Source organism: Pleurodeles waltl, chromosome 4_1 (genome assembly GCF_031143425.1).
Source record: "Pleurodeles waltl isolate 20211129_DDA chromosome 4_1, aPleWal1.hap1.20221129, whole genome shotgun sequence".
NCBI classification, from domain to species: domain Eukaryota; kingdom Metazoa; phylum Chordata; class Amphibia; order Caudata; family Salamandridae; genus Pleurodeles; species Pleurodeles waltl.
The window spans coordinates 477,508,607-477,524,121 of NC_090442.1; the positions used below are offsets into that span (position 1 = coordinate 477,508,607).

General features: G+C 44.1%; 1 protein-coding gene across 1 annotated transcript in view; it reads right to left on the reverse strand.

Annotated features, from left to right (window-relative positions):
• The window catches only part of ACSS3 (acyl-CoA synthetase short chain family member 3), a 951,593-nt gene that overhangs the window by 110,666 nt on the left and 825,412 nt on the right, over positions 1–15,515 (reverse strand). The gene's annotated exons all lie outside the window — the stretch shown is intronic.

A 15,515-nucleotide genomic window follows, 5' to 3' on the forward strand; every position in this document is an offset into this window, starting at 1 on the left:
CAGCTTGCGTGCAGGGTGTAAGAGTTGGATAACATTAGAAAGGTCTTGTTTTGTGAAGCTTCATAAACGGAATTTGCACTGGGGTGAATTCTTGGGTGTTGAACAGGTAATCACTATGCTCTCCTTGCAAACCAAAACCATTGTTGTAGGTTCACGAGTAGAAAATTAAACTGTTAACAGTTCACTGTCCTTTCCCGTGTGCAGTCCTCACACACAACAAAAAACAGAGGAACCGCAACGATGTGCCTCACCAGAATACATAAAGGCAGTGATGATCCCATTATGAACTGCTAGCTCAAAGCAGCTTCTAGTGAAGCATAGTACTAGTAAAAGACAGCCACACTTCTATGAAGTTATGGCATAGCTGCTCCACCTTTTGCCCCTCTGGTGGAGATGAGTCAGAATGCCAAGGAGCGAGGAAAATAACACAGAGAGATTTATTTATTTTTCACTACTTGTGTATTAAATCTGTGGAACCTGACTGGGAACTTTACCACTACTAACCAGTGCTACAGAGCATGTGCTCTCCCTCTGAAACATGGTATGATTGGATTACACCAGTTTGGTATATTTGATTTACTTGTAAGTCCCTTGTAAAGTGGTATACCATAGACATCCTGGGCCCGTAAACTGAATGTTACTAGTTGGCTTGCAACACTGATTGTGACACCCACAGAGGCAGCCTTTCAAGTTTGTCTCAGCCTTGCCACTGCATTGCCTGTGTGTGCAGTGTACTGCCACTGCAACTTGGAATTTAAAACTACTTGCCAAGCCTTAAACTCCGTTTTTATTAGACATAGGTCACTCATAACGTAGGCCCAAGGTAGCCCTATGGGCAGGGTGCTATGTTAGTAAAAGGTAGGATATGTATTCTTATGTTTTGCATGTCCTAGTAGTGACAAACAACCTATTTTGGTTTTCACTACTGTGAGACCTGCTCCTCCCACAGGTTAACATAAAAAAGGAGTAATGATAAATTCTACTTACTGGTGGAGTTGGATTTCACGTTACTATTTTAGAATTGCCACTTTTAGAAAGTGGGCATTTCTCTGTGCTAATAACTCTGGTGTTTGCAGTCTGTCTCCAATCTATGTCTGGCCTGGGTGACAGCTACAATTTGTGCATACTCTCTGAACAGCCACAACACAGGAAGGGCTGGGTGTGACAGGGGTTACATCTACATTCATCTGCATACTCATGGCCTTCCTGGGCTGGGAGAGGGAGAGGTTTGTTCATGCCTTAAATTTATATAGGTTGTGTCCAGCCCTCACACACAGGGCGGATTTACTCTCTACTGATGTCTGGAGCCAGAAGTGTGTTGAAATGAATTGCTGTGCACTTCAAAAGGTTCATTTGAAATCATCCCATTGATCAAAGACAATTTTGAGCATAAGTGCAGGGGGTCTGACACCATGATTTTCGACACTGCTTGGGACTTGTATTCAGAAGCTGCTTGCTCTACATTCTGCACATTGCCAGAGGACTGCTGTGCTGCCAGGAGGAACCACTATTAGGACTTTCTCCTTTGCTTTTCTTAGTTGTGCTGGCCTGCTTGCTGTTGGACTGCTGGAGGGACTACCACTTTGTCAAGGACTCTTATGTGCTGGCCTGCCCACCTGCTGCTCCCTGTGTGCCCCCTGAAGTGTTCTACAAAGTGCCCAGTGCATTATAAGGGCAGTTTATTCCTTTCTGCCTGCCCTACAAGGTGCAGTTGTAGTGCTTCATTTTTGCTCCAGACCTGAAAAGTGGGCACTCCTCAGGAAGAAGTTTTCAAACAGCACGGGGTGAGCGCTGCTTAATGTCCTGGACTAGTGGAGTGCTTTATTTTCCCTGCCTGAGGCTTGGGTTTGTAGCAGTGGATTCTACAGTGAAGCATGCGGTGAGCGCCTGGCCCTCCTCCAGCCTGAACTGCGAGCACTGTGGGCATCACCGGGCAGTGGGATCTACCCTACATAGTCGCGCTTTGCAAAACACTGAGCCCAGCTAATTGTTGCCCAGGCTGGCTCTGCCTCATAGGAATCTCCCATATTTTAGACGGTGTGCCTCGTATGAGAAGCCTGCTGACATCTTGTGGGCCCAAGGGAGTGTCAAGGGTGAGTCGGGCCTGAGGGAGTTTGGTAGTTGTATGCCACTCCCTTCATGGGCAGCTCTAGGTTCCTAAAGGAGGACCGCAGCCTTCAGAGCCCCAGCACCGGTGGCTTCGTGCTTTCCACGGGTGGCCAGGCAAGACCATGGAAGATCTCCCATGCCCACCTTTCAGCCGTTACTCCTGTACTTTCCGTAGAATCACTGCATGTTCGCGAACATCTGCCCCTTTGTAATTTCTAAACATGGGGGGCCCAGTGAGGTCTCTTTGCCCTCATCCAGAGTGTGTGCCTTAACCCGTTGGGACAAACCTTGGGGGCATCTGCTTGGTGGTGGCCTTATGGCATGGGTCCTCAACGGAGGCTTCACCGAGCAGGAACTTGCCAAAGTTAGAGAAATTAACTGTAAATGACCGTATTATATGTAGTAGGCAGGCAGATGCTTCTGTGCGTTACATTTTATTCATAAATGGACCCGATTCAGTTAGGCCCATAGGGGTTACCATAACCCTGGTAGGAGAAGTGCAGGTGTTCCTGAATCCAGGGTTATGTATGGTTAGTGAAGTGCTTTTCTATTACATTTCCTGCACTACTGTTAGGATGTATGTTGTTTTAGCCTTCTACAGGATAACGAGGACCATCTAAGTAATTGCATAGTAGGCACAGTGTATATGATTCATGTTGGTTTCTTCTTGTTTATGTATAATAAAATATATATTTTTATATATGCCTATATGGAGTCTTTTTTTGTGGTGTGGTGTTACTGTGTGTGGGTGTTACACAAATGCTTTATACATTATCCCTGATGATAAGCCTGCCTGCTCAGCACCAAGCTAGGAGAGGGTGAGCACAGGTTATTTTTGGTGTGTAACTGACTTGCCCTGACAAGAGTGGCAGATTCTGACTGGCTTAGGTATTAACCATATCCAACCAGAAACCCCCTATTTAACAGAACCCTAATGCTAATAGTAGCATGAATATCTAACAATATACCAATAAGACAACTCCATGTGAAAATCTCCACCTCTCACACCATCCTATGACTTAAACCTGTCTTGATACCCTTCAGAATTGGATGCCTTGCACTAAGTACAACATCCTGTTCATCAACAGTATGTAACAATAACAAGTTCACAACTGTCTTTAAAAATTAACTTGGATGTGTTCAAACCCCTTTTACCACTGCCAAGAGGACACAACACTGAAAAACAAGATCAACTGTTTTTACCTTTCACACCGACAGAGAAAATCAAAATAGAAAACTCTCTGTCATGAAGAAATGCACACCTACCTCCCACAAATTTACTACAGAACAACAGTTCAAGCCTAGATAGGCAGTTCGGGCTGGACTGGTCCCAAGGAGAACAGGGTCAAGACTGATTTGCATATGGCTGGGCCCAAATTGGGGTGGCATGGTAAGCAAAGGAATTGACGGATTAAACCCAGACCTGTGACTGGTGGTGAACGTTTGATTGGCTCCCCATTCTGTCCATCATTTGTATTCGTTTGTTTTTGTTGCCATAAGTGTGCCGGGAATGCCCAGACGTAGGTCCTGGGCTCACTCTGCCACTGGATGCAAGCTAGCCTGGCTGATGAAGGGTGATACACTGAAACCGGTTTCAGGATGCTTGTTTCTGGTCCAGGGAGCACCTGGCCTGGCAGTTCGGCTGGACTGTTCCCATGGGGAACAAGGTCAAGACTGATTTGCATATGGCTAGGTCCAAATTGGGGTGGCATGGTGAGCAAAAGAATTGATGAATTAAACCCAGATCTGTGACTGGGGGTGAATGATTGGTTCCACATTCCGTCCATCATTTGTTGTTGGTTGCTCTTGCACCTAGATAGAGACAATGCCTTGCTCTGTGGTCTCCCTAACACTGTGTTGGTTCAGTTGAAAGACCTAAGTATGCCAGCATGCCTCATCAAAGGCCTAAAGAAGTTTGAGTATATCACTCAAAACATTGAGGAAACCCACTCTAGTTATGCATCAGCTCCAGGTCAACCTGCATCACAAACAAAGCCATGCGAATCTGCACCACTCCAGACCTGTCAGAGAAATTAGTTAAATCAGGGGGAGTGTGCCTGACCAAAATCCAGGACATAGACAGTCTGGAAACAAAACAAAAAAAGTGCAACAAAAACAGAAGGCAAGCCTTCTTCATTTGTTTTCTCAGGATTTGGAACAACATGCTCATTAACATCAGCGCTGCACCAACCTTTCTGCTAATCAGAAATGAGCTCAAGACCTACCGCTTCGAAAAATACTACATCGCCTGTCGATAGGATTTACCACCCACAAACATCCTGCTTCAATGTAAACAATTGTGAATCATAACTAAGTGCTCCCCAGGATTGTGAATTAAGGGAAGAAAGCCCTCAACATCTTGTACATCCTTTTTCACTCCCACCCACAGGTTCCCCAGCCTTTGTGTGTGTCATGAGAGAAGATCCAATTGGTCGCCACATCCTGGAACTTAGTTATGACTGGTAGAATAAGGCAAATTCACAGTTTATGGGATGATTACTTCCTCCAAAGGAGCTTTACACTAGCCTGTCTATGTAAGGGTAAATCCAGTGACTCGGAGCTGACAAGGGCTCCATTTACAAACGCATTCTATACTAAATATTGTGTCTGTGAAGATAACTTCTAGTCATCACAGCATAGCTTATTGAAAGCTTTACTGTGTAAAAAAATAGGAAACATGGCTTTACAAATACTACCAATGCACCTGCTCTAAGAATTAATTGTGAACATTTATCATAAAGTATAGAAGGTACAGTTAAGATAGAGGATGAGAGCTTCCCACTGATGACCACTCCTTCATCCATGTCTTGTTCCTATTTTTTCTTTGTTTACACAATGTGCTTGGGGGTGGGGAAATGTTCTGTGTACATTCCAGCCAAATAAGCCACTGGATGGTTCACACACTGATCTTCTGTACTCAGACAAAGGTCTCTATTGTTGGAAATAACTATGTTTTACATGGTGTACATCTAGATGGTTGACATGACTGTTGTTGCTCATTAAAGAACTCTGTGACCTTTGCCCCTCCTAACCAATGGTAAAGATGTTATACTCCTCCTTTCAACAAGATGAAATTGATATACTCTAATTGTTAGACCCGACAACCTTGGGTGGTACACCCACCAAATATTTTGTCTTCACCCCTACTGTTTTGCTGAAGTTATTTTTGTTGATTGTAGATCTCTCTACACTTTACCACTGCTAACACGCTCTAATGGGTTTGTGCTCTCTTCTTAAACATTAATTTCAAAGACAACAAAACCCCTAGGAACAATAACTCCCAACCATTCAATCCTCATCCATATACACACATCATTACCCTTCACTTATCACAAAAATAATTAATTACAAATACCAAGTATATATTTCTCTTTATACACAATTTATAACATCCCCCATCATATCACAACAAAAAAGAATTAGAAGAGAAGCAAGTACAAAAGATATAAAGTGCTTGTGTTTATAGTAAAGAATGAGAACTAATAGATTTCCCATCAAACCATTCCAGAAATCATTCTCTTAAGAAAATATATACATTATAAAATACAGCCTGTTGGCTAATCCTTAAACCACATCAAATCATAATATAATTTCTTCAAACAGAATTATATCCTCCAGTTTTTTTGAGGAGGATATTGAGTCACGGATTTAATTAGTTTTGGTTTCAAAATATTTGTCAACTTTTTCTCTCATTTTCAAAATAGGTGTCAGATTTTTCTTGTATTGTGTTTTGACTTTATTTCTGGTTGTGTACTGTATAAGTACTTAACACATTGCCTTTAAGTTAAGTCTGACCGTTTTTGTGCCAAGCTACCAGAGGTTTAGGCACAGTTTAATTTAGTAAGTCTTGTGGTTCACCCTGACAGAAATTGTGGTTTCCTCTTGAGCAGGGTCCCCCGTCAGTCAAAAACCCAAATTTCCTGCAATGACTTATCCCTAGATTGAAGTGTATTTTCTTTTTTTTTTTTTTTAAACAAAAACAGTAGTGTTCGGTGAGGACAAAAAATTAGAAGAAATTAAGTTTGTTAAAATAGTTTTTCAATTTTATTTTAAACGTAGTGATAGTAAATTGTTAGTTGAATTGAAAGAGGTTTAGAAAACAATGAAGAGAATATTGCTACTATCCTTCAATGGTAGAGAAATCCATTAAAGGTTTTTCTTGCACCAACGTTGAAAAAAGGTATTCCTTTTTATTTTTATGGACTTAGTATGCCAGATCATGTATAAGGTAAGGCTTTCCAAATAAGTAGGCACTGATTTAACAACTGGATAAAGACAATAGCATTTTGTAAGCCTGTATGAGATGTGTAGTAGAATGGATGAAAAAAAATGCTTGTAAGTAATCTACATCTGTTATACTCCATCAATAGACCCCATTAATCACCTAAGCAAACCACTAGTTTACCAGGGTAACAGTCGTATTATACTTTACATGATCTTCCAACTCATAAATCATCGTTTTCTGTTTGTATTATACTTTACATGATCTTCCAATTCATGAATCATCTTTCTTCTTTAGTGGGATCTCCCTGCTCACTTTTAGCGACGGATGAGAGGAAAAAGCTGAAACTGCATATCTGCCAAACCTTTCAAACCCACCCCAAAAAATACCACATATCCTATTTGCATCCCTTTCAGCGAGATGCTTGTAACACGCCCATCACATTTTATATATTCAATTTATATGCACGCTCAAACAAGGATAAAGGGGTCCAGACTCTCTTGTGTAGTTACTCAAAAGTGACACCGCCTCACCTCTCAGATCAATGATGGGCGAAACAACCTGCCAACTATCCAGCAAATGCCACACAAAATTGATTCATAGCTGGAACATAAAAGGCATAACTAAGGGAATAAAAAAAACATATTTCTAGCTGAAGCCTTGTGCCTTAAACAAATTATACGCCTACAAGAGACACACCCTTACAATACCTGAAACAAAAACCCCTTTGTGAATAAATGTAACAAAGGCTTTATCACACCCACAATTTATGACTAAGCAAGCTCCTCACTTTTTGCAAGTTTAACAGAGGTCACTATCCTAACTCGAAACAATGACTATACAATAATTAATTCATGACAGACAAAGGAGATCAATGGGTATTGCGAAAAGTAACACTTCTCAAAACAAAATATTCCACTCTTCAGTCACTATATACCCCCAACTACGACAGCTCAAAATTATTTTTCCACCATACCTTATATTGTCTAACTGCTTGGGTCCCATAATCATTAATAAGGATTCTAAGTGCGTTCTAGACATACAATTGGACATACAAGTGCATTCTAGATAGGTGGTGTATTATACAACAGTATAATTAGCATCCTTAAACTTCTTGGCATATAGCAACACCAAATCCAGAGCAATTAAGACTACATTCTTCACTCCAAACCTTACAATCAATACTCCTACTTTGACTTTTTCTTATTCAGCCGTTTGATTTACACAAGCAAAATTCTTCATTTGTTATAATCTGACCATGCTGCTCCTTTAACTAGCCTGTCACCTGGAGTAAGAAACAACTAGGTCTTCCCGAATTACTTCTAGGGAGAAATTCACTACATAGCTGACATAAGAGGTCCCCGAATTTATCAATTTTAATGTAGGTACAGCACCCCTTTGTTTTGTAAGGGGCTCTAGTGAAGCGTCCATTAGGGTTATCAAACAAAAATGTTCAGTTCTGACTCAAAAAGCAGATCAATGGATTAAGACACCTGAAGGAAATATTTAGACCATGTAACTAAGGTACCTTCTTGACAGATAAACAATAATTCTTCTAACTGCACTTTGACATACTCTAACATTAGTGTTCTAAGGTGGAGAATTCCTACTAGTGATACTATCAAAGCTAACAAAGGAGCTTATCAGCTTTCAGGACTTCGAAATAAACAAAACATCCAGCAGGTTGCTTACTCTAATGAGCAAACAGCCATAAAATTCCACAAAAAGCACTATCAAAGATGACACTGGTATGAATGCTTACTGTCACAATGAAATAAGCTCTATTTTTGAAAACTATTACTCCATTCTCTTCTACAGTAACAACAACTAGATTACTTCTAATATCTCACATCGTGTTAATTTCAATATGCATTACGTAGATTGTTGGACTTTTTTGCTTATGCAGGGTCATCCCCAATCTTTTTGCCTCCTGCCTCCTATCTTTTCTGACCTGTTGCTGTTGGCTTTTGAACTCTGAGCACTTTACCACTGCTAACCAGTGCAAAAGTGCATATGCTCTCTATGTAAATTGTATGGTTGATTGGTTTATCCATGATTGGCATATTTGATTTACTGGTAAGTCCCTAGTAAGGTGCACTAGAGGTGCCAGGGCCTGTAAATCAAATGCTACTAGTGGGCCTGCAGCACTGGTTGTGCCACCCACATAAGTAGCTCTGTAATCATGTCTCAGACCTGCCATTGCAGTGTCTGTGTGCGCAGTTTTAACTGTAAATTCGACTTGGCAAGTGTACCCACTTGCCAGGCCTAAACCTTCTCTTTTTTTACATGTAGGGCACCCCTAAGGTAGGCCCTAGGTAGCCCCAAGGGCAGGGTGCAGTGTATGGATAAGGTGTGACATATAGTAATGTGGTTTATATGTCCTGACAGTGAAATACTGCCAACTTCGTTTTTCACTGTTGCAAGGCCTGTCTCTCTCATAGGATAATATGGGGGCTACCTTTAAATATGATTAAAGTGTAGATTCCCCTAGAGAGTAGATGGACTTGGAGTTTGGGGTCCCTGAACTCACAATTTAAAAATACATCTTTTAGTAAAGTTGGTTTTGAGATTGTGTGTTTGAAAATGACACTTTTAGAAAGTGAGCATTTTCTTGCTTAAACCATTCTGTGACTCTGCCTTGTTTGTGGATTCCCTGTCTGGGTCAGTTTGACAGTTGGGTTGTTTTTCACCTCACATTAGACAGTGACACAAAGGGAGCTGGGGTGTAATCTGCATTTCCTAATTAGCCATCTCTGCTAGGAGGAAGGGGTGGAGTGGTCACTCTCATCTGAAAGGGCTTTGCCTGCCTCTGACAATGCAGACTCCAACCCCCCTGGTGTGTCTCTGAGGCCTTGCCTGGGCAAGGCAGGATTTCACAAGTAGGTGTGAGTCCCCTTTGAAGAAAGGTGACTTCAAAGACTAAAATGGGTATAAGAAGGGCACCCAAATCTACAGACTTTAGAAACACTTTTGGAACCAAGAGGAACCTCTGCCTGGAGAAGAGCTGAATAGCTGTGGAAGAAGAGCTGCCCTGCCTGTGACTGTGCTTTGTGGAGCTATCCTGCAGTTGCTACTTCTGCCAGAGTAAGAGGGCAAGGACTGGACTTTGTGTGCCTTCCATCTTGAGAAGAAATCTCCAAGGGCTTGATCTAGAGCTTGCCTCCTGTTGTTTGAAGTCTCAGGGACAGCAAAGACTTCTCTCTGCCTGCACCTGGAGTCTCTGGAGAGACTCCTACTCTGCCCTGTGATGCCCATCCAGTTCCTGGGACCCTGAAAGGAGAAGCTGGCAGCCTAAAGACAAGAAAATCGATGCATAGAGCGCCGTGTGGGGAAAAGATTGACATGAATCCGATCTGCGGCTGAAAAAACGATGCGCCGCCGGCTCCGCAGCTGAGAAACGATGCTCGCAGGAAACGCGACCGAAAAATCTACGCACGAGCAGGAGAAACGACGTGCAGCATCGCTGACGGAGGCTGGGAGATCACAACCTGCGCTACAGGATTTTTGGATCTTCGTGCGGCTGGATTTTTGACTCAAGTACTACCGTGCGGAGTTATTTTTGACACACACCTGCCCGTGCGGGGTTATTTTTGATGCACACCAGGTACATTTTCACTCTAGCAGCGCTAGTGTGTTTTTAAAACTACTTAAAGACTCTTTTTGATTTTTAATTGATAACTTGACTTGGGTATGGTGGATTTTTGTTGTTTTGGTCTTGTTTTGTTTAGATAAATATTTCCGACTTTTCTAAACCTGTGTTGTGTCATTTTGTAGTGTTTAAATTAAGTTACTGTGTGTGTTGGTACAAATACTTTACACCTAGCACTCTGAAGTTAAGCCTACTGCTCTGCCAAGCTACCAAGGGGGTAAGCAGGGGTTAGCTGAGGGTGATTCTCTTTTACCCTGACTAGAGTCAGGGTCCTTCCTTGTACAAGGGGTAACCTGACTGTCAACCAAAGACCCCATTTCTAACATTGGTGATCAGTGGTTGGGATTTGGACTTGTATTTGTACTTGACATACAGTGATTAATTGTACACTATTATTTTGAGTGCAGACCACTACATGACCACATACTGCTTGTCTTGAGATTTTTGCTTTTTTTCTCTTTTTGTGGATTTTTCCCTACGTCCACTTTGTTTTTCTTCGCTGATCTTTGATTGACTTTGAACTTCATTTGGGAACTTGTTTCTGCATTTGGAACTTTGCACTCTTTTAACCTTTCATCATGTCTCAACTTGGAGATGCATCAGTTGAAGCTGTTTTTGACCTGAAGCAATTGGATAGTTATAACAAGGCTTAGCTAAAGCAGTTTTGTAAAAATGTTGGTTGTCCCATTAAGAGCTCTTCCATGAAGGATGAGCTGAAAAAGGCGCTGAGGGCCTGGGTGACAACCAGAAGCACTGGAGGGCATACTGAGGATGAGGAGGAGGATGAGGAGGGAGAGCAATCAGTACATAATGGTATAGTGGGGGGACCTGTTATTCCCAGGGAAAGCGTCTCTAGGGCAGGTAGCAGTGTATCCTCCAAAGGTCTGACGCCTGAAGAATTGCAGGACAGACAGGCAGAGAGGGCATACCAATTGGAGTTGCAGAAGCTCAATCTGGAGAAGGAAAGAGATGAGAGATGAGCAGTCCTTGAGGAAAGGAGGATGATTTATGCTTATGAGCTTAACTTGAAAGAGCTGGATGTCATGAGGGCTGAGTCCAGCTGGAATGGTGGCAGCAACAATTTTATATCCAGTGCTGCTGAAGAAGTGCACATACCCAGAGATATGGTGCCCTACTTGAAGGAGGGAGTTAACACACACCAGGAGGTTCAGGGGTATGAGATAGCTCCAGTGGCGCACAGGGTCCCTGGGGTGGATTGGGGAACTGGCAGGGGGAGTCATATTCCTACTAGTGGGAAGGACACTCTACTGACTCTAGGTGAGAGTAACAGGGAGAGGGGTTCCCCCCAGGTAGACGTCCTGGTTATGGAGTGTGAAGACATCCCAGAAGAGTGTGGGCTGAGTGTCAGTGACAGTCAGGTACTGTCTCACCAGTCTCAGGAGGGTGATGTGGGGTGCTTTTTCAAAGCAGAGTCACTGGATGGTTGGGTGAAGGGTACTTTGGTTAATTCATGTGAGGGCCTGAGTGATGTAATTGCTGGAGAGCATATGTCTAGTCCTTATTTTCCAGAGCTATGCCAACACCAGGTGGAGTGTGAGTTCTCTGACCCCAGGGAGCTTACAATGGAGGCAGACTTCTGGGTGAGTACCAGAGAGTCTGAAGAGGCATTTGGGGGTGCTCCTGAGAGGAGTGGTCTAGGTAGTTCCCACCCAGGTGAGGTAGGGAAGGATTGTAGTGTCCCAGGTAGGTCCCAGTGTAGTGGGATGGGTGAGGGACTCCATGTCCAGTCTCAGAGGAGAGGGAATGGGGATGGGCTGAGGCCCAAGGTGCCCAAGATCCGGTCACAGGTCCTGGAGGGTTCCATGAGGGAACTCCAAGATGGAAGCCTAGTCTGTACCGTAGGGCCATCTGTTGAGGGAGACCCCAAGGTGTCAGGAGAACTTGGGGGGGTGGCTGTAGCCAGTGTCCCACCAGTTCTGGTGTCTGGCAGTACCACTCCTAGTGAGAGGGTGCAGAAGTCCAGACAGAGGGTTGAGAGGGGGTTGCGGACCCCAGTGGAGAACCTGGAGGGTCAGGGGTCAGCTCTGAGAGTAGAGCCCCCCAGGAATGACCTTGGTGAGACCATTTCTGGGTTGGGGGAATCCAGACTCTGTCAGATGGGCAGAGGTCAGGAGACCTGCGCCAGCCAGACTCTTGTGTGGCCCTTCGGGACAGTGTGTCCCTTGAGGGGGGTAAGTGTGCCCCCCTGGAAGTCCTGGTGTGCCAGGCAATGGTTCAACCGCAGGGTGGTGACTCTGGGTTGAATGATCAGGTTCAGGGGGTAAACTCTGACTTGATAGTGGGTAAGTGTGCTCCCAAGGAAGTCCTGGTGTGCCAGGCAGTGGTTCAACCGCAGGGTGGTGACTCTGGGTTGGATGACCAGGTTCAGAGGGTAAACTCTGACCTGGTGGGGGGTAGGTATGCCCTCCAGGCAGTCCTAGGTTGCCAGGCAGTGGTCCAGTCTGTGGGTACAGACCCTGGACTGGAGGATCAGGTGCAGGGGGTAAACCCTGACCTGAAGGGATGGGCGGTTTGCCCAATCACCCCCCCTGGTGTGATTTCAAGGGGTACTCCCCCTGAGGGGGAATGGGGGGTGCAGAACCCTGAGAGTAGGGGCAGGGGAGAAAGAGCCTCACCCCTGGCCCCAGTGCAATCTAAGGGTACAGACCCTGGATTGGAAGGCCAGGTTCAGGGTGTCCCCCCTGACCTGGAGGAAGGGGCTACTGCTAACAGTGCCCCTACCATGTTGTCTTCTCGGGGGCCACTCCTCGTTGGGGGGTGCAGGACCCCATGTTGGAGGACCAGTTGCAGGTTAACAGCCCTGCACTGGTGGAAGAATTGTGCAGGACTGCTTCTACAAGCACCCTGACAATTTTGGACTCTGGGGGTGCTGCTCCTGCGGGGAGGGTACAGAGGCCCAGAGGGGAGGACCAGGGTCAGGTTGTCATCCCTGACCTGGTGGAAGAGAGAGTGGTCAAAGGGTGCCAGGCACCTGGGGCTACCACCCCCCACTCTCCACAGTCACAGTGGTTGAGAGGCCTGAGGTCGGGCTCTCATCCCTGACAGGTGTCAGGGGTCACTGTGGCTTGCTGTCCTAGTGGACAGAGTTGCCCCTGAGGGGGGGGGGACGAGAGTCACACCCCGGGGGTGGAGTGGGCAACACCCCGGTGTTGACCCTGGTGGTACTATCTGCCCATTGGGATAAATCTGTGAGCAAAGTAAAGTTAGGTGCTGCACAGATGGTGTCTGCAGATGTGGAGAAGGGTTCCCCCTGGGTTAGCTTAGTGGGCCCTGGGAGTATGGACAGAGGGATCCAACTGGAGTCAGGAAGGCGTAGAACTGAAACATGCCCCTACTGTTGTGGGCCTGGGTCCTTCTATCGCCCCAATCAGGGAAGTACATCAAGGTATTGATTGTTTTCCCCTGGCTTTAGGCTGGTAGGGGGTCGTGTTGGACTTTTTTGCTTATGCAGGGTCATCCCCAATCTTTTTGCCTCCTGCCTCCTAGCTTTTCTGACCTGTTGCTGTTGGCTTTTGAACTCTGAGCACTTTACCACTGCTAACTAGTGCTAAAGTGCATGTGCTCTCTATGTAAATTATATGGTTGATTGATTTATCCATGATTGGCATATTTGATTTACTAGTAAGTCCCTGGTAAGGTGCACTAGAGGTGCCAGGGCCAGTAAATCAAATGCTACTAGTGGGCCTGCAGCACTGGTTGTGCCACCCACATAAGTACCTCTGTAATCATGTCTCAGACCTGCCATTGCAGTGTCTGTGTGCGCAGTTTTAACTGTAAATTCGACTTGGCAAGTGAACCCACTTGCCAGGCCTAAACCTTCCCTTTTTGTTTTACATGTAAGGCACCCCTGAGGTAGGCCCTAGGTAGCCCCAAGGGCAGGGTGCGGTGTATGGATAAGGTAGGACATATAGTAATGTGGATTATATGTCCTGACAGTGAAATACTGCCAACTTCGTCTTTCACTGTTTCAAGGCCTGTCTCTCATAGGATAATATGGGGGCTACCTTTAAATATGATTAAAGTGTAGATTCCCCTAGAGAGTAGATGTACATGTGGAGTTTGGGGTCCCTGAACTCACAATTTAAAAATACATCTTTTAGTAAAGTTGGTTTTGAGATTGTGTGTTTGAAAATGACACTTTTAGAAAGTGAGCATTTTCTTGCAAACTTGTAAACATGAGCGAAGTAGGTGGTAGCAGAGGATCTTTACCTCCGTACAGTGTTGCAAACGACAGAATCTAAGGACTCCTTCAACAAAGAGAAATGTTTCATATGCCAAACTAATCTGAAAGAAAAGCTAACATCAAACTACGGCTGGACAGACAAGAGTTTGAGATGCTGCAGAAATACAGCAAGACAAAGTTCACAAAAGACTGAAACTGATGGGTGAAGAGGAGCAAATATTTTATCCTTGTAACAGCAAGTACTACAAGTCGTATAAATGGGGAAAAGACTGGAAAAAATTGTCAAAAAATTGCAGAAACCAGTGAATTACAACAAGAACCAGAGTCATCTGAGAAAGCGATGACAACCAAACCAAATTCCTATCCACTTCGAAGATCGATTGCTACCCTTCGTCCACCTCCAACAACTTATCAGAAAGCAGAGGATCTTCAATGTGTTATCTGTGATTTAGTAAAAGAATGGCCATAGGGATTGATGAAAGAACAAAGTACAGAGTATATGAGTCTCAAAGGGAAAACGTGTTTTCATATGCAGCTAGTTTCTTCCAGATGAAGCTTTCAGCTGAACAGCTGACCTAAACAGCAAGGTGAATGTATTCACAGCGGATTTGTATGCCCATCCGAACTGCATGCGTGTACATATTAGAAAATATGAATGTACAATGAGCTCCCAGCAGCAACTTAACCACCAGCTTCAGTTAAGTTTGCACTCTTTGAAAAAGCTAATTACGTTTTAAAGCCACTCGTGAGTACTGGCTACAGGTTCACACTCAGTGAGATCACAGAAATAATGGTCAACACTGATGAAATTGTAATGATCCATAATAATGAAATTAAGGTTTTTCGGGGGAGAATGTACAATAACAGAACTCGCTTTCGTCAGTCTAACAAAAAGAAGAGCCACTTATTGTGTTCTCAGCTGATTTGACTCCTGAAGTTCTTGCTGACAAAATAAGATCACAGGATGCAATAAAATCAGCTGGAACCATTTTAAGAAATGTCCTGAAAGATTTATATTTCGGCCTTAATGACACATTTTGTGATGCTCCAGAGCTCTGCAACTCATGGGAGCCAACAAGAATGTCTGATGTTGTCATAACATATTTTACATCATTGTTTAATATCAGCAAGGCAAAACTGTTACAAACTAAAGTTCTTGAGGAACAGAAGCCGATAACATTGATGATGGCTTCAAAGATATAAGGGAAGAAGTGGAAGACAATCCCATGAACTGACAGGCTTATACTGTGCAAATGTACTGTCTTTTCCAAATCATGTTTTATGGATTACATCACAGCAAAATGAAAACTCCACTACACATAAGTACAAAA